This window comes from Dendropsophus ebraccatus, chromosome 1 (genome assembly GCF_027789765.1).
Source record: "Dendropsophus ebraccatus isolate aDenEbr1 chromosome 1, aDenEbr1.pat, whole genome shotgun sequence".
NCBI classification, from domain to species: Eukaryota; Metazoa; Chordata; class Amphibia; order Anura; family Hylidae; genus Dendropsophus; species Dendropsophus ebraccatus.
This window is the reverse complement of record NC_091454.1, coordinates 218,761,338-218,773,999: the sequence shown is the minus strand read 5'-3', so window position 1 is coordinate 218,773,999 and position 12,662 is coordinate 218,761,338. Positions and strand designations below refer to the sequence as shown.

General features: G+C 48.6%; 1 protein-coding gene across 3 annotated transcripts in view; it reads right to left on the bottom strand.

Moving 5' to 3' along the window:
- Nucleotides 1–12,420, bottom strand: part of PER1 (period circadian regulator 1) — a 29,497-nt gene extending 17,077 nt beyond the window's left edge. For 2 of the 3 annotated variants that reach the window (XM_069948744.1, XM_069948762.1), the window contains exon 1: nucleotides 1,117–1,225. The gene's annotated coding sequence lies outside the window, so the exon portion shown is untranslated. Of the gene's footprint in view, nucleotides 1–1,116; nucleotides 1,226–12,164 lie in introns of those variants that run through there. The other variant, XM_069948752.1, reaches the window with a different exon arrangement.
- Between the last annotated feature and the right edge of the window lie 242 nt (nucleotides 12,421–12,662).

The window sequence follows — 12,662 nt, the reverse complement described above, 5'->3', positions numbered from 1 at the left end:
AGCTATTGCGGTGTTATTCCTAATACATTTGCATTATTAAAGGGGCACACGGCGCCCCCTATCTTTCATCCCACACATCACCAGAGCAAATTTGTGAGGTCAGCAGGTCAGAAAGTGGGTGGAGTCAGAAACACATGCAGGATCCACGCCGACAGTCCTGCTACCTGCACTGTGTATGGTCAATGCAGATCGCCACCTAGTGGTCATTTTATCAACTCACAAAATGTAAACCTAAATTCAATAGAAACCCTGTGTCTTGTCTCACATCATGCTCACTCTAGACCTGTCAGCCAATAAAGCAGCCCGGACTCCAAACTGACACATTGTAACAAACCATCAGAACAGCTGCACATCTGTTTAGCTCACAGAGCATTGCCTAGACCAGGGATAGGGAACCTTGGCTCTCCGGCTGTGGCAAAACTACAACTCCCATCATGCCTGGACAGCCAAAGCTAAAGCTTTGGCTGTCCAGGCATGATGGGTGTTGTAGTTCTGCAACAGCTGGGGGGGGGCAAGGGTCCCTACCCCTGCACTAGACCTGTACTAGACTATATAGAAGTGTAACAAACCCTCAGCTCTGAGAAGTACTAGATCTGTCCTACAGCTTCTAGAGTGGTCCCACTCACTAACAGCAAGCAGAGGTTTTGAAGAGAATTAATGGTCAACGTATAAAAGGAAGCTGCAAAACTTTATATAAAATCCTGGAACGCAAAGTCAAAGCCTCTCCAGTATCGCCACCTACGCAGCACTGTCATCAGTCTGTCATAGAATTCATGCAATGCAGGTCGGACGGGGGGCGGGGATCCCTACATGACCTGTTTCGGCAGTCCTATGTCAGAGCATGTGACGCACACCTGTCTCTCGCTCTCTCAGCCAATAGGGTGAAGCGCTGGTTCCCGTACACCGTGTCATGTACGCAGCACTCCGTCCGTCCGGTATTATCTTTTGATGGGTAAAACTTTCACAGTCCTTGGGAACAGAAGCCATGGAAGCTATCCTGGCATATGGCTGCAACAACGTGGGGGTCTCCAGATGATGCCATGGCCCCTGGCACTGCCATCCGCTCACCAACCACCGTATACATCCCTGCTGGCCCTGTATTCCTCCTCTCCTTACCTTGTCAGTCTCATCCTCAGCTGGGTCTCGCTCGTCCTTCTCTCTCTCGCCCTCACGTCGTCTCCTTCTCCACTACCTTCAGTTCTCAGCTTCTGATCATCTGCCAGTCCCTCCCCTGCTGCCTCCCTATAGGCTGCCCGTCCCGTGATGTCACTGATCCACCCTGTGAAGTAATCGCCCCACACGTGGAACACAGTGCTGCTGACCCCCCTCCTTCGCCAGCTATGATTGGAGGCAGTAAAGCGACCAATGGTGGCGCAGCTCCTGCATAATATGTAAATAAGGAACATGTTTCTATCATAAATTAACCCTTCTCCTGCTGCTGCATCTAGGTCTTCCCCTCCTTCCACCCCTTATCGATTCGGAGCGCCTCTTCTCACATCAGATTATTAACCCTTATAAGGTCAAAACCCTAAAAAAAACCTCTATCATGTGGAGCCCAAGAGCTTGCACTCTAACCCCGTCAATGATCTCTACACTCTGGGGGGGGAAGGGGCTAAGAAGGACCTATCTTTTGACTTTTTTCATTTACGGTTTTATTCATTTTATTCATCACATCATATTTACAAAAATAAATAAATGTGAAAAACCATTTGACATATTGAAGCCGCCTTTAACTCTTCTTCCTCTTCTTCTGCTTAATGGAAACTAGACTCAGATTTTGAGTCGTGCGAGGAACACACCCAGACGGGGTGAGCGTGCCAAGAACATAGTGTTCTAGCATAGGCAAACATAGATGGTGGTGAGAGCGAGACGAGAGGGAAGGAGCGAGAGAGGAGACGCCGACGGGCAGGAGCGTGTGCGAGGAGGAAAGATGGGGGGATCCCCAGGGTGACATCACATAATAGACCCCCACGCACAGGGATCGGGTTACCCAGTCCTTACATAAATGCAGCGCAGCCCTCGGTGTCATGATAGCGGCTTATATAAAGACTTCTTATGTAAAAGTGTGCGCGGCAGTGTGAGCCGCCCAGGGGATTTCTAGCTCTCCGTTACTGGACACCGGATCAGATGCAAAGTTATCTAATCGTACAATTTAATAGAGTAGGGGGGAGGGGGAAGCTGGTATCTACAAATGCATATATTAGGTATTGTCCTGGGGGGAGTCCAATACACGCACCACAGGACACAGAGAAGTCCAAGCCACAGGGGTCCACAGGAGCTACTAGATGGCAATGTATCATCCACTGCCGGATAGGTGTAATGTAGGGACTATTCCAGTATGTCCTGGTAAGAAAGCGTGCAGGTTATCCAGCCACAATGTACATGCAATAAGCACACAGATCCAGACATCATATGCATGCAATAAGGGTCTAGTCGAGGAATGACCACAATCGGCCGACCACCAAATGCATGCAGTCGGTGCAAGGGTCGAAGCACCAAATGTATGCAATGGGTGCAAGGGTCCAAGCACCAAATGTATGCAATGGGTGAAAGGGTCCAAGCACCCAATGTATGCAATGGGTGCAAGGGTCCAAGCACCAAATCTATTCAATGGGTGCAAGGGTTCGGTCACCAAATGTATGCAATGGGTGCAAGGGTCCAAGCACCAAATGTATGCAATGGGTGCAAAGGTCCGGTCATCAAATGTATTCAATGGGTGCAAGGGTTCGGTCACCAAATGTATGCAATGGGTGCAAGGGTCCAGTCACCAAATGTATGCAATGGGTGCAAGGGTCCAACCACCAAATGCATGCAATGAGAACAAGTATCTGGCTACTAAATGCATGCAAATGGCATAAAGGTCTGGCTATTAACTGCATGCAATGGGCACAATGGGCTGGCCACCAAATGCATGCACTGAGCACTAGAGTTTGTCCACTAAATGCATGCACTGAGCACTAGAGTTCGTCCACTAAATGCATGCAATGGGCACAATGGGCAGGCCACCAAATGCATGCACGGAGCACTAGAGTTTGTCCACTAAATGCATGCAATGAGCACAAGGACCTGGCCACCAATTGCATGCTCTGAGGATCTAGTCACCAAACGATCGCAATGAGTACAAGGGGCCAGCCATAAAATTCATGCAATGGGCACAAGGGTCCGGCCACCATATGCATGCCGTGTGAATGTCATAGGGCTATGGCAAAATTCAGCATGAGTGCAGTTCCCAATTGCATGCAAAACATACAGGGTCCCGCAGGGTACCAAAGGGTGCGAGCTAGACTCTTTGCTCCAGAATCCAAGTCCACCTCCATCTTTATCATCTCCCAATGAATCCACTGCAGATGAGGTTGGGGGATCAAAGCTACAAATGGATCCACAAGAGACATATGTGCCCAGCAGCTGATCAGCCATCTGGATGCATGCCAATATGCCAGAGGATGCCCATTTATCTGCCTACATTAACCTTATTACACACTGCTGCCAGACTAGTAACGCCCCATTCATGTCTAATGCTTAATGCCTCACCCTGTGCCAGTCTGTCTATAAAACCCCTGCGGCCAATATATTGTAACATGAAGATGGAAGGAAAATTATAGAGACCTGTGCGCTGTCCCCACCGAGGCGAACATAAAACAGCTCCTATTACGTAGAGAAGCCAAAAGCATTCACACCATGCCAGACGCGTCACATCCAAAACCACAGCAAGTCCTGCCGAGACTATACAAAGATTTACAGAGAGGAAAAGGGGGATGGGGGACGTGTGACGTTACGGCGGAAAATATCTGGAGAATTAACTCCAGCTGAGTGGTTCTTGTCCATGGATGTGACCACAATCTGTATTCCATTTAGTCTTATAGATGTTCTCATAGTCCTGGTGTTTTGTAGGTTGTCACCTTTGTGCGGTTCCATGAACCATGAAGGAGTGCCATCTTCCCAACAAGGGACTCTCCTTGTAGCCATAGCTCTTTATAGGTTCCTGACGTTTTATAGGTTGTCACCTTTGCACAAAGGGGTTGTGGTCAATCCCCATGAAGGAGTGCCATCTTCTCAACAAGTGACTCTCTTTGTAACCATAGCTCCTCATAGGTTCCTGTTGATTTGGCTCAGACATTGCAGAAGACCCAGAGGGCCACTTGGCTCCTCATGAGGCCCATAGCCTCATATGTCACAGGTCACCATCTCTGAGATTCTTGATCTTCTGGAAGAGGTCCTGACGTGAGCTATTTGGGCAGTGCCAAGTGAGCTAGATAAGGGAAACTTCTGGATATGGCACCTTGTCTATCATATGGTGGACTGCCTATACTGCAAAAATTATGAGGTTTCTGAATCCCCTCAGAGACCAAAGTTCTGTTCTTATTAAAGTTACTGAAAGACTATGGACCACAATACCTAGTGGCGCCACCATGTTGGTATAGAGGGAAAAAGGACAGAAAAGCTTCTGGGCTGTCAACTACAGGGTAGGTAAAGAGACATGAAGCTGCCTAGCATGGCAAAGCACTGATGCATTGCACCACCATGCAAAAGGGGAGGGGCAGGTTTAGTTAGGTCTTGTTTTTATGCCTAGTCCTGGTGGTGGGCCGGTGGATAACTAGAATAGGAATTGGTTGTCTGTGACGTGACTCAGTAAGTTGGCCTAGATTGCGAGACCTGGTTAGCAGACTTGGTTTGGACAGTATTTTAAGTAGTAGACTGGGCCTGGCAGAAGATGGAAGCAGTGATAAAGTAGGGTCCACATACAGAAAACTATGCCCTAACAGGGCTTAGAGGAAGATTTGGAGGTAGACAAATGTGAGGTATGGTGGCACCAATAGTCTGAGGTTACCTACTGGGCAGTAAACTAGCAGGAAACTACAACTGGGTCAGATCAGTGCCGTTGATGTAATGGTTGCACAGGACGTAGCCACCAATCACAAGGCAGAACTGACATACAGGTGTGGTTCTGTGTGAAGTGAACACAGACCAGAAACAGACTGTGGAGAAGAGAATAGAACGGGATCCAGAGACTAAGCTGCATTGGTGAATACTGTTATAAGCTTGTTCACGTTATGTCAACTCTAACATTCAAGAAAAAGTGCCACCTAGTGTGAGAGTAAGGGCCCTATTACACGGGACAATTATTGTGCAAAAAATCGTTATATCGTTCAAATTTAAACTATAATCGTTCTGTGTAATTGCAGGCAACGATTAAAAAAATCGTTCGTATGTCGTTGATTTAGATCTGAACCTAAAATTATCGTTAATCGTTCCCTGTAATTCCACGTTCGTTCAAGTTCCGCATTTTTTCAATAATCGTTCAGTGTAAATGCACATTGTTCATTGTTTTCCTGAGAGCAGAAGGAATAAACAATCATAGTAACGATCGTAATAACGATCGTATCTAAGGATTATCGTTCTGTGTAATATGGTGAACAATTTCAGGTTAAAGATAAACAATCTAGTTTGCGATCGTTTATCGTTAAAAAACGCTCAGTGTAATAGTAATCTTTTGTGCCTCTCTGGAGGCTGTAACCAACAAGAGCGACGTACCACTGTATGTGCCCAAGTCAAGGTTAATGTGTTTACTTGGATTACAAACATAAGGGTAATACTTAGCCCCGTAACACCTATGCTGTGCTGGCTGAAGCCTAACGAAAAGGTCCTGGACCCCAGTGCCAACGATATACCTCCACCTACACGCTATGCATCCCCGCATGTGATGGTCTCAAGAGTAGATATAAATTATTACAATGAAGCATTACTCAGACTCCCTATGTCCCTATGCCCACACACCGTCCGTGGCCTCCCGCTAGCATGGACAGCACAGGGCAGCGGTTGCGATAGTAACTCCTATTACTATGTCACTGCCTGTCAGTTATCATTAGGGTGGTCCGGAGAGAAATCACACTGCTAGGATACAGAAGCTGCCGCTATATACGTGTGAAAGTATAAGGGGGTGTGTGTGACTCACTCAGGCAGCGGATGCTGAGGAAATACACGCGTGTAGGTGTGAAATGTAGAGATGGAGGGAATTTAATATTGTTACTTCCCTTATAAAGGAATTAGTATAGACCTTGGGGCAGCATCTGATGACTGTACAATGGCCGCACTTAAGAAGAATGGTGAACGGGCAACGTCAATAAATTTCTCAATGGTGGCCAGAACAATAATGCCGGTGATGCCACCTGGGAGATGTAGACATTGGATTATAAGGTGGCTGTTGGCCAAACGCCTGTTATGTTTGCTCGTCAACGACAATCTCTCCTGATACTCACATACAAATTCATGTATTCTGGATAGAGGGGAGAAATCTGCTCCTCCGGCACTAGCTTATCTACCTGAGAACAAAAGGACGAGGCAGCGGAAATTCTACATGGTCGATCCTTCTTGGTTTCAACATCAATGAAAGGTCAGGAGGTCCTCTACACGTAACACAGAGGCAGGCTCGAGTGAAATGTGTCTAAATTATATGGTGGCTTTTTGACTTACCCTACAGTATATATACTGCAACCACCCCAAGCGATGGGGCTGAGGGTACTTCGGCTCTTTGCTTGGTGGCCATTGAAGTCAATGGCTGCCAATTGATCTTAACGCCAGACATCCAATGGAAGAAAGTGAAGCCTCACTAAGCAAGACAGGTTTGCAAATGAGGAAGCCCTGTCCCCTTCTACAACCTCAATATACCACAACAGCTCTTGTATCTGGGTCTTCCAGCTTCTCCACCATCATTTTGCAGTTGTTCTTATAGGAAACCAATCAGAACATTTGTGCCAACTAAGCTCCCAGGGAGGCTGCAGGGATGTTGTGAGCAGGTCTCCTACCATGTGGAGGGGTTGCTTGCTTTTTAGTCTCTAGCGGGCCTCCTTGACTGTCAATCACCCCCGCAGAGAGCTGTGACTAAGGGCCCTATTCCACGGGACGATTATCGTTTGCATAATCGTTGACGATAAACGATCCAAACGACCGCTATTACGAAAGACCTGAAATCGTTCACCCATTTACATGGAAAGATAATCGTTACTAATGATCGTTCTTGCGGTCGTCTTGTCGCCGCTATTGCGTTTGTCACTACTGCGACGACTTCTTATTCAATGCGAACGATTTGCGAACGAGCAACGATAAAAATAGGTCCAGGTCTTATTAAACGAGCCACGATTTCTCGTTCGGTCGTTAGTCATTAGCTATTCAACCGAACAATTATCGTTTAGATTCAAACAATTCAACGATAATCTGAACGATAATTGTCCGGTAGAATAGGGCCCTAAGACACAGCCCAGATGCGTGCTGGATTAAACATTATTGAAGTTAGCAAGCAACCCCCGACTAGAGATGAGCGGACTTTTCGGGTTTCTGGTTCGTGAGAACCAGAACGATCGGCGTCGGATTCCCGCTGTCTGCTCGCTCCATGCAGCGGGTGGATACCTCCTAGGGAACGCCTGGAAAACTGGGATACAGCCAATGGTAGGAGACCTGCTAACAACATCTCTGCAGTGTTCCAGGTTCCCTTTACGCTATAAGTCTCTTCCAGTGAGTTGGGTCTTCTTGACATTTGGAGGTCCAGCTCTCGACAGTCCGGCACTACTGCTTTACTGAAACCCTGTGTACAGTATCTACCTCTGATTGCTGTCAGTGAATGGAGACATTCTTGATTATTTTCGGAGGCTGAAACTGTCTGGATCGGATCCAGCTGGTAGAGGTGTAGACCCATTAAAGTAAACTAGTATCAGGAGCTTAATGTATACACATATATATATCCTGTGCAGAACTATTCTACTAAAATCCCGACTACCAGAGACATCGGAGAATTCTGCCTCCTTGCGTACAGGAATGTAGCAATCTTCCCCTCAAAGTTTATCCTGGCCCTGTAGATTCCTAATAACTTCTTATCCTGCATAAACAAGACCCAAAGTAAAAAACAACAAGCCTTGGATCCATTCCCGTCTTCCAAACATCACCGGCTGGTGACCTCAGATCCTGGGGCATGGAAGCCACGACTTTATGAATGGGCGGCAGCATCCGAGCCATTGGTTGCGATGGACGCGGTGGGCGTGGTTTTCTGCACGGCACGCTCAGAGACACGAGTCTGCATACTTTGCAGATTCTTCCCGTCTTCCTCGTCATCTAGTGTTCCCTCTCCCAGGCTTCGGGGCATGAGCTGGGTTAGTGGGACAGCCAATCAGAGCGCGGCCGGGATGTGATACACACAATGTCACATGATGGCGGCACATGTAGGGGCGGGGTACACGCCGTCATATTTCGTTAGTCTACTTTATGTTTTAAAAGGCTGAGAATGGGAGAAGAGAACGAAAGAAAGAGGTGTGTAGTAGAGAAAAGTCATAGGGAATGTAGCAAAGCCTCAAGTGTGCGCCCCCAAGAGTCGACCATGTATACTGCAATCTAGTGGTCGAGTGAAGGCCGGGGCAATAGGAAAGGCTTCTTATAATGAGCAATATAGACAAGACCTCCAATGGTGGAAAATGGACAAGGGGAACCCGCTTTCACACAGACCCGGAGACTGGAAAGGGTCTTGCATTGTAATGTTTAACCCCGTACTGGCTGACATTAACATAGTCCTGTGTAATAGACCGAGAGTCACGGCCGCCTCTCTTCTCCTGATCCTACCTATCTGACATATCGATGACACGTCTATTGTCCAGATGGCACAGGAGATGCCCCTTTCGTAACAGGAGGCTCCTCGGACCACAGGGCACCCGCTGTAACATAAGGCAGAGATTTTCCTCGAAGACCATTATGTCACAGAGCGGTGGTGTGAACACTGCCTGATCACATAACCCTATGCTATCAGACTGACTGTGTTATATAATAGGACTGAGTGTGACATAATAACTGAGGAGACGGAGAAGCAAGAAGAGCGAAACTGGTAAAAGCGACAACAGCGAGGAACAGACGGGAGAGTAATAAGAGGAGACGCGAGATAATACAGCAACCACACTGCCTGATAACTGCACATACATAACCACAGGGAGCAGCATCATAGTTATATACACAGTTATGTACACAGGGGGCAGTATTATAGTAGTTATATTCTTGTATATAGGAGCAGTATTATAGTAGTTATATTCTTGTATATAGGAGCAGTATTATAGTAGTTATATTCCTGTATATAGGGGCAGTATTATAGTAGTTATATTCTTGTATATAGGAGCAGTATTATAGTAGTTATATTCTTGTATATAGGAGCAGTATTATAGTAGTTATATTCCTGTATATAGGGAGCAGTATTATAGTAGTTATATTCCTGTATATAGGAGCAGTATTATAGTAGTTATATTCCTGTATATAGGGGCAGTATTATAGTAGTTATATTCTTGTATATAGGAGCAGTATTATAGTAGTTATATTCCTGTATATAGGAGCAGTATTATAGTAGTTATATTCTTGTATAGCAGGGGCAGTATTATAGTAGTTATATTCCTGTATATAGGAGCAGTATTATAGTAGTTATATTCCTGTATATAGGAGCAGTATTATAGTAGGTATATTCCTGTATATAGGAGCAGTATTATAGTAGTTATATTCCTGTATATAGGGAGCAGTATTATAGTAGTTATATTCCTGTATATAGGAGTAGTATTATAGTAGTTATATTCCTGTATATAGGAGCAGTATTATAGTAGTTATATTCTTGTATATAGGAGCAGTGTTATAGCAGTAGTATAACTGTTGAGCATTTATCCTAGGGTCACATATATCTTACAGCATAGAATCCTATAGGAGGAAGCCTTATAAGGTATTTCCCCGCATAAATGTAAGCCTAGTTTCTTATAATGTAAGAAAGGATATGCAATAAAGGCACTAGTGGGTGCAGTTCTCTGACAGGTGACTAGGGGGCGCAGTTCTCTGACAGGTGACTAGGGGGCGCAGTTCCTTGACAGGTGACTAGGGGGCGCAGTTTCCTGACAGGTGACTTGGGGGGCGCAGTTCTCTGACAGGTGACTAGGGGCGCAGTTCTCTGACAGGTGACTAGGGGGCGCAGTTCTCTGACAGGTGACTAGGGGCGCAGTTCTCTGACAGGTGACTAGGGGCGCAGTTCTCTGACAGGTGACTAGGGGCGCAGTTCTCTGACAGGTGGCTAGGGGCGCAGTTCCCTGACAGGTGACTAGGGGGCGCAGTTCTCTGACAGCGGACTAAGGGCGCAGTTCCCTGACAGGTGACTAGGGGGCGCAGTTCTCTGACAGGTGACTAGGGGAGCAGTTCTCTGACAGGTGACTAGGGGAGCAGTTCTCTGACAGGTGACTAGGGGCGCAGTTCTCTGACAGGTGACTAGGGGCGCAGTTCTCTGACAGGGGACTAGGGGGCGCAGTTCTCTGACAGGGGACTAGGGGGCGCAGTTCTCTGACAGGGGACTAGGGGGCGCAGTTCTCTGACAGGGGACTAGGGGGCGCAGTTCTCTGACAGGGGACTAGGGGGCGCAGTTCTCTGACAGGTGACTAGGGGTGCAGTTCTCTGACAGGTGACTAGGGGCGCAGTTCTCTGACAGGTGACTAGGGGGCGCAGTTCTCTGACAGGTGACTAGGGGCGCAGTTCTCTGACAGGTGAATAGTGGCGCAGTTCTCTGACAGGTGACTAGGGGGCGCACTTCTCTGACAGGTGACTAGGGGCGCAGTTCTCTGACAGGTGACTAGGGGGCGTAGTTCTCTGACAGGTGACTAGGGGCGCAGTTCTCTGACAGGTGACTAGGGGTGCAGTTCTCTGACAGGTGACTAGGGGCGCAGTTCTCTGACAGGTGACTAGGGGGCGCAGTTCTCTGACAGGTGACTAGGGGCACAGTTCTCTGACAGGTGACTAGGGGCGCAGTTCTCTGACAGGTGAATAGGGGCGCAGTTCTCTGACAGGTGACTAGGGGTGCAGTTCTCTGACAGGTGACTAGGGGGCGCAGTTCCCTGACAGGTGACTAGGGGCGCAGTTCCCTGACAGGTGACTAGGGGCGCAGTTCTCTGACAGGTGACTAGGGGCGCAGTTCTCTGACAGGTGAATAGGGGCGCAGTTCTCTGACAGGTGACTAGGGGTGCAGTTCTCTGACAGGTGACTAGGGGGTGCAGTTCTCTGACAGGTGACTAGGGGGCGCAGTTCCCTGACAGGTGACTAGGGGCGCAGTTCCCTGACAGGTGACTAGGGGCGCAGTTCTCTGACAGGTGACTAGGGGGCGCAGTTCTCTGACAGCGGACTAAGGGCGCAGTTCTCTGACAGGTGACTAGGGGGCGCAGTTCCCTGACAGGTGACTAGGGGTGCAGTTCTCTGACAGGTGACTAGGGGTGCAGTTCTCTGACAGGTGACTAGGGGTGCAGTTCTCTGACAGGTGACTAGGGGTGCAGTTCTCTGACAGGTGACTAGGGGTGCAGTTCTCTGACAGGTGACTAGGGGTGCAGTTCTCTGACAGGTGACTAGGGGCGCAGTTCTCTGACAGGTGACTAGGGGCGCAGTTCTCTGACAGGTGACTAGGGGTGCAGTTCTCTGACAGGTGACTAGGGGGCGCAGTTCCCTGACAGGTGACTAGGGGGCGCAGTTCTCTGACAGGTGACTAGGGGAGCAGTTCTCTGACAGGTGACTAGGGGCGCAGTTCTCTGACAGGTGACTAGGGGCGCAGTTCTCTGACAGGTGACTAGGGGCGCAGTTCTCTGACAGGTGACTAGGGGTGCAGTTCTCTGACAGGTGACTAGGGGGCGCAGTTCCCTGACAGGTGACTAGGGGGCGCAGTTCTCTGACAGGTGACTAGGGGAGCAGTTCTCTGACAGGTGACTAGGGGCGCAGTTCTCTGACAGGTGACTAGGGGTGCAGTTCCCTGACAGGTGACTAGGGGGCGCAGTTCTCTGACAGGTGACTAGGGGGCGCAGTTCCCTGACAGGTGACTAGGGGGCGCACCATCCTATAATACACTGGACTCCACCCTGTATACAGGAGCTCTGCTTCCCATCACTGTTACCATGTATCAGCCATGTATCTGTATACAGACTATCTGCACTGGATACAACTGTAACAAACCCTCAGCTGTGAGAAGGACTGTGCAGTAAACAATAACCTCCCTGACAGACCGCAGAGCTGCTGTATACAGTGAGAACATGCTCTGTGCATACAGGGTATACAGGAGAAGCTTGTAATAACATCACACAGATGGCACCTACTTGCTGACGGTCTCCCTGATCAGACAGGCTGCCCCTTACCTGTATGTAGTTACTCCTCAGCGTCCATCACAGCGCTGTACCGTATGTCGCACTCAGGAGGTCGCAGTTCACACGCTGCGTTATTCTGGGCTCAGATACAGAACACCGTAGCAGAGATATGGCCGGTACCGGGAGAGGTTGTGGTGTATCCGGTCACCGTGCACACGGTATAGGCGGTGACAGCACGGATCCGTATATGTCGCTTCTCTCCGTGCTGCGCCACTATCCAGTCACCGGCTCCGGGAGACAACTCCTGCCATTCCCAGCTACACGTGAGAGCTGGGAGCCAAGACACGCCCCTGGCCACTGATTGGTAGTCCACATGCAGTGACCCCGCCTCCTCAGCGGTGATTGGAGGGAAGGGGGGCGGGAACACAACGAGGTGCAGAGACACGAGACAAGGAATGTGTGTGATACAGTGACATAATAACACAATGACAGCGGCGGCACGTACACTGAGGTGTGTGGTATACACTATATACTACTGTGTGTGCTATA